The sequence below is a fragment of the Aythya marila genome (genome assembly GCF_965140915.1).
Source record: "Aythya marila genome assembly, chromosome: 1".
Classification (NCBI taxonomy): Eukaryota; Metazoa; Chordata; class Aves; order Anseriformes; family Anatidae; genus Aythya; species Aythya marila.
This window is the reverse complement of record NC_139042.1, coordinates 42,592,444-42,614,487: the sequence shown is the minus strand read 5'-3', so window position 1 is coordinate 42,614,487 and position 22,044 is coordinate 42,592,444. Positions and strand designations below refer to the sequence as shown.

Sequence of the window (22,044 nt, the reverse complement as noted above, 5' to 3'; positions counted from 1 at the left end):
TGGGTATCTGCTACACTGCTTTACCCCATACCCAAAGATGGGAAGAAACATCAGACCACAGCAGTTTATTAAATTCCACAGTCATTCAGAACCACAGGTATGAAGACTCAAAAAACAGGAATGAAATGTATTTTTGTTAATATATCTGTAAGATTGTAGGTGACAGAAAAGTAATATTCCACTTAGAAGTGGAATTCAGTTTATCTACTTAACAGGCAATCTCCAAGAGGGGTAAAAGTTTGCTAATGGAATACTAATTTACTGGACAGTAAAAAAAAAAAAAAAAAAAAAAAAGAGAGGCTGATGTGAATAACAGTAGAAAACATTATGAAGCCGAGCATTAAATGCCCTATGAACTTTAAAGGAGACATATGCAAAGTAATACACCACCATTGGAAAAAATGATTCTAACCACATGCATAAAATAATGAACTCCTAACTGACTTCTCATTCAGGAATGAGGTTTTGGGATTATACTAGATAATCCATGAAAACTTCAGCTCAGTTTTAAATAACAGTTTAAGCCAACATTTGGTGAATTACTATGAAAGGAAGGGAGAAAATACAGGAATCAACACATCACTTTACAATTCTACACTGCTGCCTGCATAATGAATGTGGAATACATTTCTCATAACTCATCTTACAAAGAATAAAAGAGAACACATAAAGGGTCAGAGAAGGGTAATAAGTCTTATCTTTGACAACTGGCAGTGGCAGCATGAGGAAGAAATTAATTAAAGAAGCTAGGATGCTAGAGCATGGAAAAGAGACGGTGTAAGGCAAAAGGAGAATTAACAGAGGCCTGTATCCTGATGGAGAATGAGAGTAGGAATCCATTATTCACTGTATTTTCTGATAGATGAATGAAGAGGCATCTAATAGAGCTAGTGGATGTAGAGTGAAGACAAAAGCCATTCTTCACACAGAATATCAAGTGGTCTGCAAAGTTCCTTATCGTAAGATGCTATGGATGCTAGAAGGTAACTTTTACTCAGGAGACTGAACAAACACTCAGAAAATAAATGATTTGACAACTCTTAAAGGCAAGATGGTGCTTCTCACACAGAAGCCACTTGACAAACTACGTGAATGCCAGATAAGCCTTTACTCTAACCCAGTATTGCTGTTAACTCCCATTTGTCAAATAGCATTGCAACACAACTCTACCCTACTTAGTACCTAATCTTTAGGTAGGATTGAGAGTGTTTAACAAAAACAAGGAAGATTAGTCAAATATTTTCCCTGAGGATTTCAGATCTGGGAATGTTTCTAAGGCACAAAGAGGAAGCAATTTTCACTGTAATTAACTTGAACAGAACAAACAGGTGTCATTATGATGTCCTTCAGTCATTCTGCAGACATCTATGTATGAATAAACAGTCCAGTGCATGAATGAGATTGTTCCCACACAAGCTGCGTGAGCAGAGACTGGAAGTTCTGCCCACTGAGCTCATGAAAACCGCTCTTTTTAAAACAATTTTCTTCTTCAATAGTAGCATGACATTTGTTCTCAGACAGAACTGCTAAATGCCCATTATCTATGTGATATTGACTGCTGTCAATTTTGCTTGAGGCTGGTACTTTAAGCATTTCATCATTGCTCCCTGACTGTATGTTCGTATTTTCATTTACCACACAAAAATAGTTCCAGCATGCTTATGTTCTCCATACTTTGTACATGATTGGCTGCAGACATGACAGTGAATCTGTTCTGCTAAGGACATCGTTTACAATCCTGGGAAGACAATTTTGTTCCAAAACGAGCATGTCTTCACAGAGATACATGTCATCCAGCCATCTGATGTGCAATGCAGTGCACAAATGGGGTTTATCTACAAGTCGCATTTGTTGACTTTAAACAACGAATCTGTATCTTGTGCCCTTACAGAAAATAAATGGCTGTGCTTTCCTGTAGACTGCTTCAGACCTTAAATTAGACTAATGTTTAATGATCTGTTCCGTATAGAGCTTACACACTGGAAACTTGCATTAACAGAAGTTACACATATTTCTCTGCATTTCTGATATTTTTTTTTTTTTTTTTTTTTTTTTTAAGTATAGTCAGTCATCTGAGTGCTTCCAGAGCATGCTTATTAACACTACCATGAACAGTAATTTCTGGGAAGAAAAAAAAAAAAAAAGTTTGTACTTTGGAAATTTTAAGTTGCTTATATGGGCATGATCTGTTTTTACTGGTACAGTTATGAAGAACATAATATTAATTCCACTGGCAATGATTTTTGAGATACAAATTAGGGTACAGTCTATGAGTACCATATATAACAATTTTGTATGCTTTTTGTCAACATAATTGCATCCATGGTATGAAAAGCAACACTTCCTTTAATGACAGAAAACATCTACCATTTTTCCAGAGCTGGTAAAGGAGAAACTGTTGTTAACCACGTAGGTTTTCTTTTGACCTTACTACAATGTTGAGCCCCCAACAACTCCTCCACTGTAGCACAGCATTCAGAGTTTCCTTGTCATATTTGCTTTTACTTGGCCAGATAGTATCTCTGACTTCTTGGCTAATATTGCAGCACAAGTGTGGGTGCATGTGACATATAGTCATGAAACAATATTAAAATGCATTTCTTATTCTACCTGGATGGTCTCTACGAAAAACAGAAGAAAACAAAACCACCCATGCTTTAATACTACTCCAACGGAAGGGAAAAAAAATAAAAGAGAGGCATGTGGGTGTACAGGATTTTTCCCAACCAAGAAATTTTAATAAAATTGATAAAGTGAAAGAGTGGAGTTTTGTCTCATAAAAGAGTAAGGTTGGGAATGAAAGCGTAGCTAAGCATTAAGCTAATGAAAAAAAAAGAAAACAAATAAAACAGATGACAACAACAACAAAATAAACAAGCATGTAAGAATCATGTGAAACGAGGTTTCAACTTCAGAATGTCTCTTTGCCATTAGGATGACCAGGCAGTAATACCTGAAGTTTGCTAATGCAGAATGACACAAGGATTATCAAAAAGATTATTTTTAGAGTAAAGTAGAATAGACAATATTCAGCAAGGGACTTAAACTCTGGTTTCTAAGAATGGTTTTAAGATTCTTCTATTGGAGAAGTTTGCTTTTGCAAATAGTGGGTAATGATATATTTAGAAACCTGCACACATTGAGAGTAAACTGAAAGATTTCATGGTAAACTCATCACAAAATGGACCTTGATGTAAGTGGTACGATCTAAGAAAAGTACACTTCTCCAAATAGTCTCTGTACCTGAAGAAAGAGTGATGACCAACTGTTCTTTGAATGGGGAGAACTACAAGACACATCCAATACAGCCCAATCTAACAGTTATATTTGGAAGGTTTTTGTTTTCTTTTATCAGATATGCATGTACAGGGAGATTCACTTAATAATAGTACCAACAAGCATTCCATATGTACTAGGATAGCAACTCTAATCTGCTTTTACCTAACAGGAATAGACTGTTAACTTCTACCGTCATCTATCCTGTAGACAAAGCTTGAGATGTACTTCAAAAGCAGATCCAGTTGAATAATGAAGTACATGGGAAGACAACTAGATTTGTAAAATTAAACAATTTCTAGTATTAAGCTTGTTAATAGGAAAGAATGACAACCAAGTAAATTCTATAAAATAATACATCTTCCAAAGGAAGTCCTACTAAGATTATACAAAGCTCAGCACCAACCCTTTATAATTTTGAAAACTTGATTATACCAACCCAAGCCTCTTTAGGATATATTTGATACATTATTTTCAAGTTTAAAAATGAAAAGTAAAACAAATCAAAACAACAACAAAACAACAACAACAAAAAACACCTACAAATGATGAAATCATCCGGACTTCACAGATGGGTCAGTTCCAGGTCTCAGATCTTTAAAGTAATTACAGCATACTCTCCTATTTTCACAAACATCTGTACTTTGGTTCACTGCCAAATCTGTAAAGAAACCTAAATGCTACAGATGTTTCCTCCCTAACCTCTCCTATTGCAAGGCTCCCCCTTCCAGCCCCAACATGTCCTCTAATGTTCCTGCCCTCCTCCCTCTCTGTCCCAGCTCCGACCCTGATTTCTCCTGCTTTCCAATTCTGTTTTCATTCTTTCTACTTGGGGTATCTGTTTTTATTCTCACTTTTCTTCTAGCCTACTCAGTTTCCATTCCTATCATCACAGTCTCCATCTGTATCAGTCTTCATCTGTATCTTCACATCTCATCCTGTATCACTCCCAGAGTTTACACAATCATGGAAACACAGAATAGCTTGGGCTGGAAGGAACCTTTAAAGACCACCTAGTCCAATCCCCCAGCCAAAAACAGTGGCATCTTTCTCCATATCAGGTTGCCCAAAGTCCCCTCCAATCTGACAAACACTTCCAGGGATGGGGCATCCACAACTTCCCTGGGCAACCTGTTCCAGTGCCTTGCCATGTTATTGTGAAGAATTTCTTCCTCACATCTAATCTAAATCTATGCTCCTTTAGTTTAAAATCATTACCTCATGACCTATCAGTACATATATTTATAATAATTCTCCCTCCATCTTTCTTATTGAAAAGAGGGAGGCCCTTTACAAGCCCCTCTTAAGTACTCAAAGATTGCAACAAGGTCTTCCCAGAGTCTTCTCTTCTCTAGGCTAAACAACTCCAAGTCCCTCAGCCTTTCTTTGCGGAAGGTACTCCATCCCATTGATCATTTTTGTGGCCCTCCTCTGGATGTAGTCTAACATGTCCATGCCATTCCTATGCTAGGGGCCCCAGAGGTAGATGCAGTACTCCAGGTGGGAAATCACAAGGGCAGAGTAGAGGGGAAAATGAACTCCCTGAACCTGCTGGCCATGCTTCTTTTGATGCAGCCCAGGATACAATTGACTTTCTGTGCTACAAGCGCACATTGCCAGCTCATGCTCAATTTGTCTTCCACCAGTACTCCCAAATCCTTCTCTGAAGGGCTGCGCTTAGTCTGTTCATCTTTGTACTGATGTCTAAGATTGCCCCAACCCAGGTGCAAGACTTTGCACTTGGCCAAGTGGAAAGCATCCCTTCCTTCTATCATATCAAATGCACCACTCAGCTTCATGTCATCCACAAACTTGCTGAGGGTGCACTCAGTCCTGCTATGTCACTAATAAAGATATTAAACAAGTACCAGTCCCAGTATGGACCCCTGAGGGACACAATATATCAATGATCCCTCCAGTTTTGAGACAATCCTTCAGCACCCTTCAGCATCTTTCATCGAATTCTGTCCTTACTTCTTTCATGATGAGGCTAAATCACAGTTTAACTTCCTCACTTTTTGCAGCTGAGTGACTGTTACGGCTTCCTCGCTTCCAAAGAAAACAACACCAAGTGTAAAAGCACAGAACAATTTTCTTTGCTCTTCATTCTGATGCTTGGAGTCACAGAAGGAGTAACAGCAGAGATTGGTCTAAATTAAATTCAGGCATGTTAAATGCAGCACATACGCTGTCCATACATGTGGCAAACTGAGATTCCATTTCAAACATGGGTGCTCAAAGGATCTTGTTGTCACTGTTTCTCTTTTTGATCCTCAGTACTAAAAACTGGTTGGCTTGTTTCTGAGCAATAAGAAATTTCCCATGAACTGAGTTCACACGCTACCCACCAAGCAACTGAAAATGTAGGAACTCTGATCTTTAGTTAGTCTGATCTTTAAATGCTTTGATTGCTCAGTTTCTGAAGCACTGAACATCAATCTGATGCATTACATATATGGCTGGTTTCATAAACCAAAATGTCTACTGAAATAATTACTACAAAATGGCAAAGAAAACTGTCATTCTTAATTTAAACACAAGTATGCCATGGAGATTCTTACATCAGCCTTGCAGGCGTTTTCAGTCTCTTCTACCATTTATTAAATGCTTCATTAATGTCTGTCAATTATATGAAATTATTTCTAATATGGACTATAATAATAATGCACCCAATACCAACAAATGTATTTTTAAATACTTCCAAAGAAAGAAAAAAAAAGTTCAGAGTATAATGATCAAACAGAAGATGAAGCATGCCACCTACAAATGGTTAAACAATGAAAAATATTTGCTGAAAGAGTTTTTACGTAAAATTTGTTTTCCCCAAATAACATGCTTAGAGTTTTATCCAGCACTGTATTCTTGGTTTAGATTGTTCCTCAAAAAAAAAAAAAAAATCCAGAAACATACGGCTTAAATGTTAAAGGGTAAGCATGATTTAACATGCAAGTTCTTGCCAGATGTTACATTTGCTTCATATCAAGTAATTAAACATGCAGTACTTTTGCATGTGGTTTAGTAAAATCTGTTTGAGAGAGAAAGCTTAGAAGCTTTGTTTAAAGCTGCTTGCTTCAAAGCAGATTTTTCTGTTTTGCAGCATTCTAAGCATTTGTTGTATCTTGGTCTCTGATCCTCATTCTCCTGAAACAACTTCCTTAGAGGCAATACTTCCACATACTATTTTGCAGTCTGTAGGAAATCGTAGCTCCAAACATGGAGATCCAGCAAGATAAACAACTTTTACGTTACCTCTTGTCTCAGGACACCTAAAACCAAAATTACTTACTTATGCAGTAAATGGAGTTACTAGGATCTATAGTACAGTATGTTTATATACTATGCAGACATGTATGTATGTCTATATACTATATAGATCTATATACTAAATACTATAGATACTACATGTACTATAGGATCCTATATACTATAGGATCTACTATAGTATAGGTAATATGTAGGATCAATATATGCTTTCTACCCTAAATAGACCAATGGCCAGTATACATTATGTTGGAACCATTTCTCAGCAGCATCCAATGTGAACATGCATATTTTCCATGTATTCTTGTGCCTTATACCACAGAAAGAAACAGGTTAGATGTGGCACAGACCTTCGCACTAACCACTCACTAACATGACTGGTGAAGTACAACCTTAAAGGGAGAGGGTTATGGAATGCACATATAAAAGCCACATCTTGACAAATTACTATAAAGGTAAATAGCTTTTTAAGCTGCTTATCTTTATGCGTATTCTCTTGAAAAGCCAGCTTGGGTGAACTAATTACCGTGATCCAACTCTTTAAAAATTGGAAGAATGAACTTTAAAGATGAATCTGCTTGAGATATATCTGCTAAACCATTCCAGCTTACAGGGACTGAAATCTACCTTTGTTTCCTTGTCCCAGGGCCATGCTACTCTACTCCCTTTCATTTGACTTTGACCCTGTGAAATTTAAGATTTGTCTCTGCATCATGACACAGCTTCAATAGTGTTGGTGGAGAGTGCTTCAGCCTAGCCTAGCCTAGCCTACCCCTGCTGTACTCAGGAGCTATATTTCAGTCCTAAGTATTGTATAATAAACCCTCACTGGGGAGTTCTCTCTCAGCTCTGGAGTTCTGATGGATGCCGAATCCAGTCTTCCACTTCCTGAAAGCGTGCACTTACTTCCAGGCTACTGTATACAACACAAGCAACTCCTGTCATGCTTTTTTTCTTTTAATGAAATGAGATGTGTTTGCTGTTCTGTGTTAATTCAATACTGCTGAGGCATACACTTAGTTTGCTCAGAGTCGCTTACCTGGGCATTAGCCTGTTATTACTTGATTTAACTAATTAGCATCTTGATGGAGTTTACTGTTTTGTTATTTGATTCAATGAAAAGAACCCATGACATTTATTCAAATAATTAAACTTCATCAGTATAGAGGCATAGTACAACAAAGTTAACAAAAATAAAGTATCTGAAGAAACTAATAAGCAAGTAATAAAGGGTGGGATAGAACTCCGCTGTTTCCACCACAAAAACTTTTTTTTTTTTTTTAGATAAACAAATAGGAGAACAGAGTCACCCAGCTAATTTTTTAGGATAACTAATAGTAGTTGCTTTTCTCTTTTCCTAGGCAATAGTTTAGTCAAGATGGGTTTTCATTTATGTTTCTAGTGATGACTATGAAGCAGTGTACAAACTCAAAACATCAGTATACAAGGTTGGTCAGAAAATATCTACGAGATCAGGTATTTCAGGATAGGTAGGAACAAAGGTATTTAGCTTGTGAATCCAAAATGGAAATCATCATCTCACAGGATCCCTTGAATAAAACCTTAAAATAACCCCAAATAAAGGTAGAAGATTCCTCTTTTTCAAAGAGGAAGGTTATTAAATGCGCTCTCTGAAACACAGTGAAGAAATACCAAAGGGAACAGCTTCACAGACCACAGACAACAGAACAATCTAAAACAAAACATAGCCATCACTGACCCTCTCAGCTCACAACTGGCATATTTGCATACATTCCTTTCATTGAACGTTCTGGTGCAGTAATTGTTCGAGATAGTAGCTGAAACATGTATGATTGATAAAGAAGAAAAATTGACATAATTATCACTAAACTACCAAGTTTATGTGGAATTGCTGATGTGAACTATCAGTTAATGTTTCCAACATACTGCCGAACATTTCCAGGGAATAGTCTTTGTTCTTTTTCTTTAATTAGTCAATTCACACCAATGATGTCACAGTTAAAAAAGAATATTGCATCCAAATAAACACAGGCATGCAGCAGTACATACACACACACAAAAGCCAAACTCATGTAAGAAATTGTAAAACAAGCATTGCCACTGCCAGTACATGTTTTGTCTGATATTTAAAAAATATCATAACTCACAAACTTCAAACCTCTGCAGATACTGAAAAAGAAGGTAATGAAAGCTTCTGGTATATACATATTGGTCAAATCTAAACCATAAACAGACCAAAGGGAAGGAGATTCAAGGAAACAAACTCTGGATGTTCATGCTGACAAAACTTGCTACATTTTCTATTCATTTACATGGTGCATATTATGAACACATCAATCTATAAATTGTATACACTTCCCTCTTTTTTTTTTTTAGTTTAAATCTCCAGTCCCTTTGCTATTCTTTCTACAAGCTAGATTGTATAAGCAGTTGACATCAGAAAATTAAAAATGGATTGCAAAGATACTTTGGAAAGAATATTAGGGGTCATGCAATGGCTATGTGGATATGCTGTCCCGCAGAACAGGTTGCAATTGATCAGCTGGAAGGGACATACAAAGATCATCAAGTACAACTGCCTGGCCACCTCAGGGACAAGCAAAAGTTCAAGGGTGTTATTGAGGGTGTTATCCAAATGCCTCCTGAACACTGACAGGCCTGGGGCATCAACCACATCTCTAGGAAACCTGTTTCAGTGTTTGACCAGGCTCATGGTAACGAAACTTTTCCTAATGCCCAGTCTGAAACTCCACTGGTGCAGGTTTGTGCTGTTCCCATGCATCCTATTGGCATCAGCTCTTCCTTTTCCATCTCCCTGTACACAAACTACTAGTGAGCAAAAGGTGATTAACTGTCTCACCCAAATTTAATAGAACTTTTATAGTATACTCAGACTGAAAGATTAACATACAATGGACTGAATCATAAGATTAAAGTCACATTTTGCACCCTACAGACATCAACAATTCCAGAGTTTGAGAAAAGAAACAAATATACATCAGTAATCCTATCCTCTGCCTTCCATGACAGCATTTATTGTCTGTTGTTGTACATGCTGCTATTATACTATTTAATAGAAAATTCATAAACATAATATTATATGTAAATATATATAAAAATATAATTAGTGCATGATTTTTAAATCCATCTCAATAAAAAGAGAAAAACCCTATGTTAAATGATGGACAGAACAGCAGATACATAAGTGACAACAGCAATAATGAAACATCTCTTTTCACTGAAAATACAGCCAGCTACAAACAGAAGAAAAATGTTTGGAATGCCATATAACTCCTTAAACAGTCAGAAATGAACAAGCAAATTTTTAAGCTCTGAATTCCACAAATCTGATTACTGTATGCAATTAACAATATCAAAATGAAACTTTTATCCTGTGCAGTGATGAAAAAAAGGAACTTTTCTGGAGAAAAAAAAAAAAGAAAAAAAATTAGAAAAGGAAAAAGAAAAAAAAAAAAGAAAAAAAATTCATCACTGAAAATTCCCAGAGAAGGATGGGGAGAAAAGTGAGAAAGTATGAACAATTGTTCTGAGGTATGGGCTAACTGGAAGGCTATCTGATAAAGCTCTTTTGACATCTGGAAAAGAAAAGATGCAGGTAACTACTGTTAGTGCTGAGAGCAGAGAAACTGCTTTCCCCTACCCCCCATTTTCCCCACTGAAAGTCTGGCAGAGTAGGTCAGAAGGTTAGAGTTTAAACTGCCAGAATTTAGCAAGTGACTGGTATGTCCCTTAATATCACATGTAACAGGTTTGATTCCCTGATAAGCAGGGTTCAAAGTACAGGCATACCTTGTTATCTGTCAAGGATGTGCTCCTAAAAGTGTTATGGTTAGCAATCATGGGGAGGAAAGCAACTTTTCCCATAAAATTTAATATACAGGGTGCAGGGAAGGGGGTGTCTTGGCAGTGACTTAAGAAACATGCAAAAATAAATATGAGGCCAGCATATTGCTGTATAATTTTCAATTTATTCCCCAGTAAAATTATCAATAAAAACAAAATCTCAACAATGCAAATACAAAACAGGTATAACTCAGGTTGGAAGGGATTTCAGGAGGTATCTAGTCCAACATCCTTGCTGGATGGCAAGTACACCAGCCCTGACCATTCTCAAATCCCTCCACTAGATTTCCCCTAGATTACCACAATGCTATTTGTATTGAATTTCCCCAAACTAGACATCCCTTTATGTCTTGGTTATACTCCTACCAAGACAGCCCAGGATGCTGCCTGCCTTCGCTGCCAGAGTATGCTGCTAGCTGACACTGAGCTTGCTGCTTACAAAATGCCACTTGTTCCTTTCAAAGACACAGATGATGATGTGTAGTCACACGCAAGATGCATTCGCTTATTTGTTTACTAGCATTTGGGTGCAACATAAAAGCTACCAGAATATTAAAAACCATGTATCAAAGGCTACCATAACAGCACTGCAAGCAGCTGTTTTAAACTATTGTACTGGTAAAATACGTGGATTTACAATTGTCTTTCAGAACTTAAAAGAACTTCCATTAATCCAACTGCAGGTCCTCAGGCATGCTTCGGTGCAACAGGGCAACACAGGGAGTTCTTATTAGAAGAGCAAAAGATGGAAAGGCATGATAATGTTAACAGTTAGCAGAGAGGGGTATTACCTAATGCAAGGATACTGAAAGGACTGACAGACTAGCAATGGATAGTGTAGCATTGCTGTATCTTTCTTCTTTCAGCTCTAAGATATGTGAAATATTCTCTCCTATGTAGTGATAACTGGAACTATATTAACATTACTCTTTAACTGGAAAATGAAGGAGTCAGGGTTAGGATCTTTCTTCATTCATATGACCTAAAAAAAGGTAGTGCTTGCCAGCTACATTTCAGCTTTACAGATAACTATTAAATAATAAAATATTATTTACTAACCAGTTTATTACATGTCTTAAGATATAGATATCTTTGTGTATCATTACCCAGATAGGAAACATATATTGCTTTTTAAAATATACTGTATAACTCCTTCAAACCAATCAGAAAATCTTCTGAAGATATAAAATTAAACACACTTGGACAATAGCATCAATAGTATAAGAGAATATGGAACAAACTCTTACAGCCCAGAATAAAATGAAGCAGGTACAGTTATAAAAGGTACTTTCTATACAGAATGTACCTTTCTGATATTCAGCACACTCTTAAAAGCTTCAAGACGAGTAATAAATGAACCCTGAATAGATAAATCACCACGGCATTTATGCCACTAATAAAACAATCTCATTTCTTTTCATTTCTAAGCAGAAAAAGTTAAATGAATCTATGTTTTCAATTCAGCAGCCTGTCCCAATAAAGAAATTCTTGTTATCAAATTATCCCATATTGCCTACTGAGGCATGTAAAAATGAAAACGTTTTTAAACTGCGATCCCTTACTGAAACAAAAAAAAAAAAAAAAAAAAAAAGTTAGTTTTAAAGATGAACTCCAACCTATTTTCACTCTCAGGCAGATTTGCTTTCACAACATACTCTTTCATATTTCATAAGTTACATGATAAGATTAACAAAAATTTTACAGAGAGACACAACTTTGCCTTTATACAGCTTTTCTACAAAGTCATTCTTTAAGAACAGTAGGATTGTGGGAAGCAGTTAAAATATAAAAGACAAAATCAGGGTCTGAAAAGAAGAAAAGGAAGTCAGAATTCATGAATTATGGGGACACTAACAGGCTTTGCAATAAAAGTTTTATGGGTACCTGCTAAGAGTCTTAGATGTAATATAACCGTTACCTGCCTTCTGAAAAGCCAACAGCAAAAAGCACTGAATTTTATTTATTTTAGAGCATATAGAATTATAGAATCATTTAGGTTAGAAAAGACCTTTAAGATCATCTAGTCCAACCTTTAACCTAGTACTGCCAAGCTACCACTAAACCTCATCCCTAGGCACCACATCTACCCATCTTTTGAAGACCTCCAAGGACAGTGACTCAACCACTTCCCTGGGCAGCCTGTTCCAATGCCGCACAACCATTGCAGTGAAGAAATGTTTCCTAATACCTAACCAAAACCTTCCCTGGCACAACTTGAGGCCATTTCCTCCTGTCCTATCACTTGTTGCTTGGGCAAAGATACTGACCCCCATCCTGCTACCTCCTCCTTTGAGATAGTTGTAGAACATGGTAAGGTCTGCCCTGAGCCCTCTCTTCTCTGGCCTAAACAACCCCAGTTCCCTCAGCCGCTCCTCATAAGACTTGTTCTCTAGACCCTTCACCAGCTCATTGGCTTTCGTTGGACGTGCTCCAGGGCCTTGATGTCTTTCTTGTAGTAAGAGGCCCAAGACTGAACACAGTACTCAAGGTGTGGCCTAACCAGAGCTGAGTATAGGGGGATGATCACATCCCTAGTCTAGCTGGCCACATGATTTCTGATACAAGCCACGATGCTGTTGGCCTTCTTGGCCAGGTGAACACACTCATATTCAGCTGATTATCGACCAATACCTCCATACCCTCTTCTACCAGACAGATCTGCAGGCACTTTTACAGTTTACTTATATAATTCTTAGACTCGCCAAGTTTTCTGTTTCTCTTGTTTCCTCTAATTATGTCCAGCTCTCTTCTCTATTCCTACATCTTTATCTTCATTTTTGTATTCATCCTCCTCCTCTTCTCATTTTCTCCATTCCCTCTCAAAAGTTAATTCTTTCTTCTTCTGAATTATCACAATACCTGCACTAATCATACCTGAGAAATATCATTTTCCTTTTCATTCTTGTAATGAACCTGAAAACGAGCGTCTGTTCTTTTAAGTCTTTTCCCCTGATGTGACTAGGAAAACAAGACACTCCTGATCTCCAAATGTTCTCTTTCCTAGCTGAGTACATGGAATCTAAAACATTTTCTTTTTAACTTCTAGATTGTGGCATATCAGACCAGATACCTTTTCAGCGTGGGGCAGAAAAAGAAAGCTCCAACTCCTCTGTGTGTTCAGTGCTTGTATCATTTCATTCCTGACATCATCCCTTCTTTCTGCCAAGAGCCCCAGAATTCTGTTGTGCAACCAACAAACAAACTGAAGATGTGATCCTTGTACTCATCAAACAGCTGCCAGAAAGTTCTCTTACAGCCATATTGTTAACATTAACACCTTAGATCAAGGTAGAGTAACCCATTCACTGAACAATATGTTAAAACAAGACTTTAACCCTTCATATTCTTTCAGTTTACATGAAAGACTTCCATTCACTGGAGACTTCGATATAGTTCATTTTCTTTTGAAATGTGAATAAACTTTTGACTATGACAGTCACCAGTTCTGTGTGAATGCTTAGGTCATGACTGAAAAACAATCCAGTTACTACTGTAGTTTAGTTAACCTCATTTTGTGTGATGTGTAAGTCTTTTGCCTTCTTTATTACAAGAAGGTTTAAGTAGATGGAGGTGTTTAATATTTTTCCATACTATTTTTAACTTTATTCCACTCTCAACTCCATTCTCAGCATTCCATTCTTCTTTTGTTAAAGCCTGAACCAGGTTGGAACCAGACTCTAAGCTTCATCTAAAACCACTTAATAGGCTAACAGTTCAACTTGCCTTAATTCAAAATGGAGCCAGTCTTTCAGAAAACACTTATTCTGGGGGTGAGCGGGGGAGGATGAAACACTTATAGGTACGTGACACCAAAGCACACTTGTCTTAGCAATACTAATAGGCAACACAGCCAGATACATTGACTGCTATTATATGAATGGGATGGAGTTTGGCCTGTATTTTCAGTTCTTCCCAATTCCAGAATTCCTCATAACCATAAAAGGACATCCAAAGGCAAGTAATAAATAGAGTGGTCTGTAACTATTTATATAGAGAACACACCTTGGAGAACTGTCACGTGTAAATTTGATTTCTGCTTCAGAACATCCACTCCACAGAATCATCTAGGTTGGAAGAGACCTCCAATATCACCTAGCCCAACCTCTGACCTAACACTAACCAGTCTTTGACTAAACCATATCGCACTCTGCAAGTGACTTCGAGCTGTACACCCTACAGAAACACCATGAGTCTGGGTAGGGGTTCTACTGAGTAGGGAATCTCATCAGCATTGCCGAATTCTCATCCTGAAAGCAATGTGAAGCCTATGAGTTAAAAGGCAGCAGTGTAAATCTTATGGGTGAACTTGTTTTTCTGGAACCATCATTATGACACAGGCTCTGCTAGATTTTCATGACAAAGATCAGAACTTTTCCATCCGGTAAGAAAGCTTTGAGACATCAAGGTGCCATAGGATCACTCTGCCCCACACATCAAAGTATTTTAAAGTTTTTAGTGTGTTAACATAAAATGAAACTATGTCAGCTATGCCAGCTGTGTAGAACTTCACTGCAGAAGAACAAGAGAGAGAGAAATTCTTGTTGCCTGACAGAGTTAAAGGACCAAACATTTCAAACTGCTGAACATAATGAAGAACTTGTTACATTACCTCAAAAGAGGTCAGCAGCCTAGCCATAAAATAAGTCAAGAACCTAACTGACTTGGCTACACACACATTAATGAATGCTTCCTCATACCAGGCTACCCTATACCTATGATGAGTAGGGAAACTAGTTCTGACAACTCTCCCACTGCTAGGGGAGGGATCTGAGGCTTATATGTAAAAAAATCTGACCCATTTTCAAAGCAGAACCGTTAACAATGCCATCAGTCTCCTGGTATGCATATAGAAAGTCTTAGTATGAGAACTTTATCAGTTATATTGTCATTTGCAGAGTCCCTCTGTTATATAGTGTTTGGGATTTGCTGATCAGCAAGAGCAACACACGAAAAACTCAGTTTTCCCACCAAGGAAATTGAAAAACCGTCTCAGGTTTATTCTTGATTTGTCTAAACAAATTTGAAGAGAAATATTTATGTTTCCTATTGGTGTCTTATGTAAGTTGATTAACCTTGCATTATCCCCAAGTTTGCTTTTTTTTTTTTTTAAATAACTTTAAATCATCACCTCTCACTTCCTTTCAGCTGGAAACGAGCAATCTTATTTACTAATACATTCAACAATAATTTGATGAAATAATTATTAGATCAATGAGGAGATCTCATTTTGACTTCTGTTAAAAAGTGATATGAAAGTGGTGTTAAGCCATTATTATCCATATAGTGGTACTGAACTTACAGGTAGAGCACTTGGTGGATATTTTTTCCCTATCCTTAAGTTCCAGGCATAGGGATGTGTAAACTGTCCACCAGAGCAGTGCCTTACATGAACAGATTACTGGAATGAAATCCTTAGATGAGGCAAAATGTCTCTGCCATGGTAGTGAAGATTTTAGGAAATGAAGATCAAAACCAATTTTACTTAAACTAGAAGTGGGTCTCACATTTTTGCCAAGAAGCAAACAGACTCTTTCAGAGGCTACTTCCAGAATTTTCAGTAACTGCTTTTGTTTATCAATGCTGTAGTCCTTGACCAAAATGTCCATTTTCCCTCTTCAAAGCAGAGAAAACAAAAAATATGAGAGTCAAATTTGCCAATTTGAAAACTACTGGGGGAGGCGATACCCATGGAGAAGTGAAGAAAAAAGAAGCAGCAGCAGACTTCTGCACTTTGTGCTCTGTATCGAAAGGGACTTAGGACGAAAATGCATGTCTGTTGATTGTAAGTGACATGGATGAATACTGACAAGCAAAAGGAACTGCCTTTAGACTTGAGTGTATGAATGTCTGTATCTGGAAGGAAACACTGGAGGAAATTCCTGTTTTATTAAAATCTGTTACTTCTAGATATGTACTGCTAAGATTTGTAATTTTTATGACCACATCAGGATTTCAAAAACTCAGGACCTTGAATAATAAAGAGCCTTTTTCAAGACTCCAGTCAATACATAAGCTAAGCTGAACAGTATATTATTAGCCTTTGCTTAGCTTTGTCCTGAAACTAATAATAGTATCTGAACTGACTAGTTTTTAAATCAGATCAAATACATCCGAAAAACGCGAACTGTGTACATGTAGTCTTAGGCACAGCCAAAAGTAACACAGATTAGCTTGCCTGACCCATATAAAACACAGGACTTTCCTGAATTAATTCTTGTCTGAATTAAAATATGTAGGTAAGAGTAACAAATACCTGCTCTGAGATACACAGCTATCTTAGATACATGTCAAGTTCTAAACAAGGATTATTTTGAAGTGTCCTGTGGCTTAATCTGTTTCAACCATTTTCTTTGAACTTTCAACATAAATTTACCCCTTCAGAGTAATAAAAGAATATTAAGCTAATTCAACTTTGGCTGAGACACCAACACTGTAAGACAGAATATTAAGCATTTTATCCCATCTTAAAATTGTTTCCTTAAAATAGAAGAAACTGTTCTTTATGAATCTGTACCCTAGCCACAGAATGTAACACAATTCAACAGAACTTGTTTACATACAAACATAATGTATTTTTAAATCCAAATGAATTATTGGTTATTTGCCATTACCACCACACACAACCTTACAGATTAACCAAAGGATAAAATTTGTTACAACTGCAGGATTGTTTTTTTGAGCTATTACAGCTGTTTTGATATATTGTCAATAACAATAAGTATCTTTCCCTCTTTCCCAAGTTTTCTTGCAGGACTCCAAAAAATTTATTGTAGGTTTGTAAAGTTACTAACTTGGACAGATTTGAGAAATGACTTTTGCTGTGCCATCTTTAAAGGCTTTTTTTTTTTTTTTTTTTTTTTTTTTTTTAATTTGGAACAATTTTTATGTAGGTAAAACAGTAGACAGCATTTTTAGTATATTAAAAAACAAAACCATCATCACTTAAGTGCAATATTTCTGGTACATTAACTGCTACACTGTTCAGTCTGTGCTACTGCATCTTTTATGTTTTCATAATACTGTGTATTAAAAATGTTACATAAAGCATTGTATACTGCATTGGTGCAATTCAGTACTTCAGTCTTATCTGTATTTTTTTCTCATTTTCAAAATATTCAAGGTTTTTCCTTTACTTTTCAAATTTCCATTTACTCTATTATCTTATATTCTTCTCCAAAATGAAGTCAATCCCTCATGTAAATTATTCTCTATAGCAGATGGAATGAATTTAAGGACTAGCTAACCATGTCAACATTAAAATAGGACAAATATGTTGCTTTGGCATAGTACAGTCAAATCCAGGCCACAAAAGTTTGGATTATGTGCAGACAACTCCTCTCTTCACCATTCCTTGGTATACTATCATTTACACACAGTCTACAATATCAAAATACAAACAATAAAACGTTCTTGCAAATGCATTTGCTTATAATGAGGAAATCGAGAAATGAGGATGATTCTAAATTGGAAAATGCAGAGACCAGGACTACCATATTCAATCAGATATTGCTGATATACTGAATTAGAGCTCTGACAGTTTGTACAACCAATACCCACACCTCAAGTACTTTTACCTCCACTCTAGAAAGAGTCTTTTTTTTTTTTTTTTTTTTTTTTTTCCCACTTTGACCTGAGTTAACTACTGTTAGAGTGTTTTCCTAAAACACTTCATTTCTCAGCTGTAACAGCATCTGTCATTCTTGGCTTGAAAGCAAGCTCTTGTATGAATGTGAGCAATCTTTTTTTGCTTCTTTAAAAATGCAGGGTATGTTCAACAACTGTACTATGGATCTATAGGAATCCAAAGCATGTGTTTAAAGTAATTCAATGCATCTCTCAGATCATGATCAAAAAAGGCAAGCAATATGATTAGTCAAGTAAACAGTATATTGCAGTATCTGGGGCTCTTATTTAGACAAGAATAGGTCCATTAACTTTGGGGAGAGAAAAGTAAGAAAAATATACATTAGAAGGAGAATTTAACATATAGATTTCTTTTTATGGATTTAATAAAAAAAAAAAAAAACAAAAAAACTGTTATTGCGAATATTTTTGTCAGATTTTATGCATAAATTACAACAAGAACACTTGGGGCTCTGACACCATTTTTCTTGGGAACTCAAGTTTCCACAGTTTCCATTCTTTATTTCTCACTGACTAAAAACTAGTTTCTGCATCTCTAAAAATAAATTAAAAGAGAAAAAAAAAAAAAAGAAATATGGAGATTGAGCCTAAACTTCTAAAGAATATGAAAGAGCAATATGGATCTCAGAAAAAAAAAAAAAAAAAAAAAAAAAAAAAAAAAAAAAAGGACCATATGACATTAAAGTGCCTCAAGGAAGGTAAAGAATCCTTTCTACAGCACTCTTCAATATTTAGAACATTTTTTTTTTTATTCTGATTGAGGAAACTGCCATTTTTGTGACCCATTTTCAATAGTAAAATTGTCTTTTGGGGGGATTCTATTAAAAAATCTTTTTCTCAAAGCCTTTTCAAAGCTTTATTACACAATTATTGTGATTATTTTATTATTGAACACGCAATAAAGGTGAATTTACAACACAAAAAAATGACAAAAAAAGGAAAAGGTTTTGAGGACAATTCAGTTGGCAGGGCTAGAATTCAGATTTTTCACAAAGTTCTAGAAAAACATTTATATGAAACAATGTTACACTGGCAGAGCCATTCTTCTTTTATTTGACAAATTCACGTTTCAGTTACCCTTTATAATATATACTTTCTCTTATTTTAGGAGATCCTCCTTCATTATATTCCCTCTGACAATACACAAATCTAGTTTACAAAAAAAAATAAATCCATTTAGTATTTCAGAAGATTGTTTTCAAAAGGATTATTAACTATTTTAGAATTAATGCGGCAGTAAAGAAAATGACTGCACTAAACATATTTATAGATCATTGAATAGATATCAAATGTGCACACATTCAAGATCAACAAAGATGATCTTTTTTAATGATCAATATTTACATATATAAATTTAATCTGACTTTGTCATTCCCTAAGAATGTACCAGCACACCAATAAATGCTCTAGGAGCTTGTAATATGAATCATCCATTATAATTCGTACTGCTGGTATCTTGGCATCAATTTGAACATACAAAGATTTATTTTGTAGGGTGGTAATTGGAGTAGGAAAGCAAGGCAACTTAGTACAAAACTGCTGAAATTGCAAGCATTATGGAAAAAAAAGGTACTGATGTCATAAGAGAGAATTTAAAAATGTAAGAAGTGATGCTTAAACATACCTAATCATTTCATAGATGATGCAAGGGTAAAATAATAATTGGTAGCAGGCAAGTGAAAGTATAATGGTATTGTTTGAACTGCTAACAATTTATACTACTGTAGTCTCAAAATCAGGAGTGTATTAAAAAGGCACTCTTACAGATCAAACGTTTTCTGTTTAATAGGATACAGAAGGGTAGCCCATAGGGATAATAGTTAGCAAAACAAATGTGATTATAGCCTACATGCTTTTAAAAGACAAAAAAGTAACATCAGTCAATATTTTCACTATGATTACAATTGGTAGCTGCTAAATAATAAGTACAGAAGAGGTATAACTTATGCAAGTACAAAAATTACAATCAGAGAAAGAATAAGTTATTCTATGCTTTTTCATAACTAGCTAATACAGCAAAAAAAAAAAAAACAAAAACTTTGACAGGTCTGTATGAACTGTTAAATGACAAAAACAAGGAATCAACTTATAGGTATTTTTCATTTTTTAAGTTACTTTTTTCCAAATTCAATAATGCAAGTTCACAGTGATTAATATCATATACTATAGACAAAATAAGTTTTGAAATCTAATTTTTTTTTTCAAGCAATTCAGGTTTTGCATGCTATTGAGACATCACTGAATAGCTGAAGATTTGAAAAAATATTTAAAATATAGATAAAAAATATTTTAATAATCCTTGCTTAGGCAATCATATCACATACCAGTCTAGAGAATGTTGCAGGAAAAGGGGATAGGGAAATAGAAACAAAACCTACTTACAGCTAGTATGGTCTTTGGTTAGATAAGGCTCTTTTCTATTTCACATCAACTGAATTTTGCTAAAGGCAATTTTATAAAGCTTCAAATACTTTCTTTATGGAACTGCTGTAAGGGTTACATTAATACAGATTCCTTGACATTCCCATGACATTGTCTTTTATTGTATTATCATGCTACTACCTATAGCTTCTATATTAAAGACTCCATTGTTTGCTTAGATGATATGTTAATTACTATGTTGGCTACACACTTTTAAGACAACAAAGAAAATAAATACTTGGGAAAAAAAATCAATGTTAACAACAGTTCTTTTCTGCAGATTTCTAAGTAAAGCAGATAAAGATAATAAAAATATTAAACTAATTTTGCCTGTTCGGTGACTAAGGTGTCACACCATAAATACATACCCCCTGTGCATTTCATGCTAAAGTGAGCCCATCATACCACGAGCATAATAATTTCTTTTGTAGCCAACTATAATTCTGTTAAAACTAATGAGAAACTAGTGACTCCAACAATGAAGCATTTCTGCACCTGAATGCTTTTCTGTACCTTCTCTGATGCCTTAGAATTCAGCTAAGGATAGTCTACATTCAACAATAAAGATTTTTGGTGACACTCTCTATTGCTGTTTATTTTCCTGGCTACTACAATAAAAAGACTGCAATCCCAAAGAAAATAACAAATAAGTGATTTAATAAGAAAACTAGACAGTTTTATTGCTTTTTGAATACAACTTGGCCTCTTCCTATACTTCCACTCATCCACAAATCTGTTACCACAATTATTGTGAGAAATCTTGCTGCTGTTCTTTTTCTCCTTGCTTGACTATGAAATTTTTAAGAAAATACATGTACTTTTATCTTCTATATAAGCAATGACAAGGTGACTATCTGGATAATTCTCCCACTTCATTATGTGCTTAGAGTTGTGATTCAGCCTGACAAAATTCAGAGGTTTGACTCAATTACTCACCCACAGGCATCCCTATCACTTTGGGATCCCACCTAGCCTGTAACTGCTGCTCCAGAAGTGTAAATGCACCCTATACATGTATGTCTTCTTACCATGTATGTCAGCTTTGTGAATGTCTGAAAAAACACACATCATTGGATGCTTACATTTAGGTAACGAAAGAGTTTTTACACTGTTTCCCATAAAATCCTCACAGAGAAGCTGATGGAAGAGGCAGTGTAAACAGAGGGAGGTGAACTGAAAACTGAATGGCCAGGTGCAGGGGGCAGCGATCAGTGGCACAGAGTCTAGTTGGATTAGGAGGGAAATATCTGTTATACTAAAGGGTTGTACTGCCATCCAGAGGGACCTGGGCAAGCTGGAGATACTGGGCTGACAGGAACCTGCTGCAGTTCAATACGGAGAAGTGCAGAGTCCTGCACCTGAGGAGGAACAATCCCAGGCACCCAGGTACATGCTGGGAGTAGACCAAATGGAAAGCAGCTCTGCAGAAAAGGACCTGGGGGTCCTGGTGGACACCAAGTTCATCGTGAGTCAGCAGTGTGCCCTTGTTCCTAAGAAGGCTTATGGTTTCGTGGACTGCATTAGGCAAAGTCTTACCAGCAGGTGGAAGGAAGTGATCCTTCGATGATCTAGAGGTCTCTTCCAACCTAGAAATTC

The 22,044-nt window shown here is 36.1% G+C and overlaps 1 protein-coding gene across 2 annotated transcripts in view; it reads right to left on the bottom strand.

The window, feature by feature from the left end:
* PIBF1 (progesterone immunomodulatory binding factor 1) overlaps positions 1-22,044 on the bottom strand; it is a 120,043-nt gene that overhangs the window by 51,855 nt on the left and 46,144 nt on the right. The window lies entirely within an intron of this gene.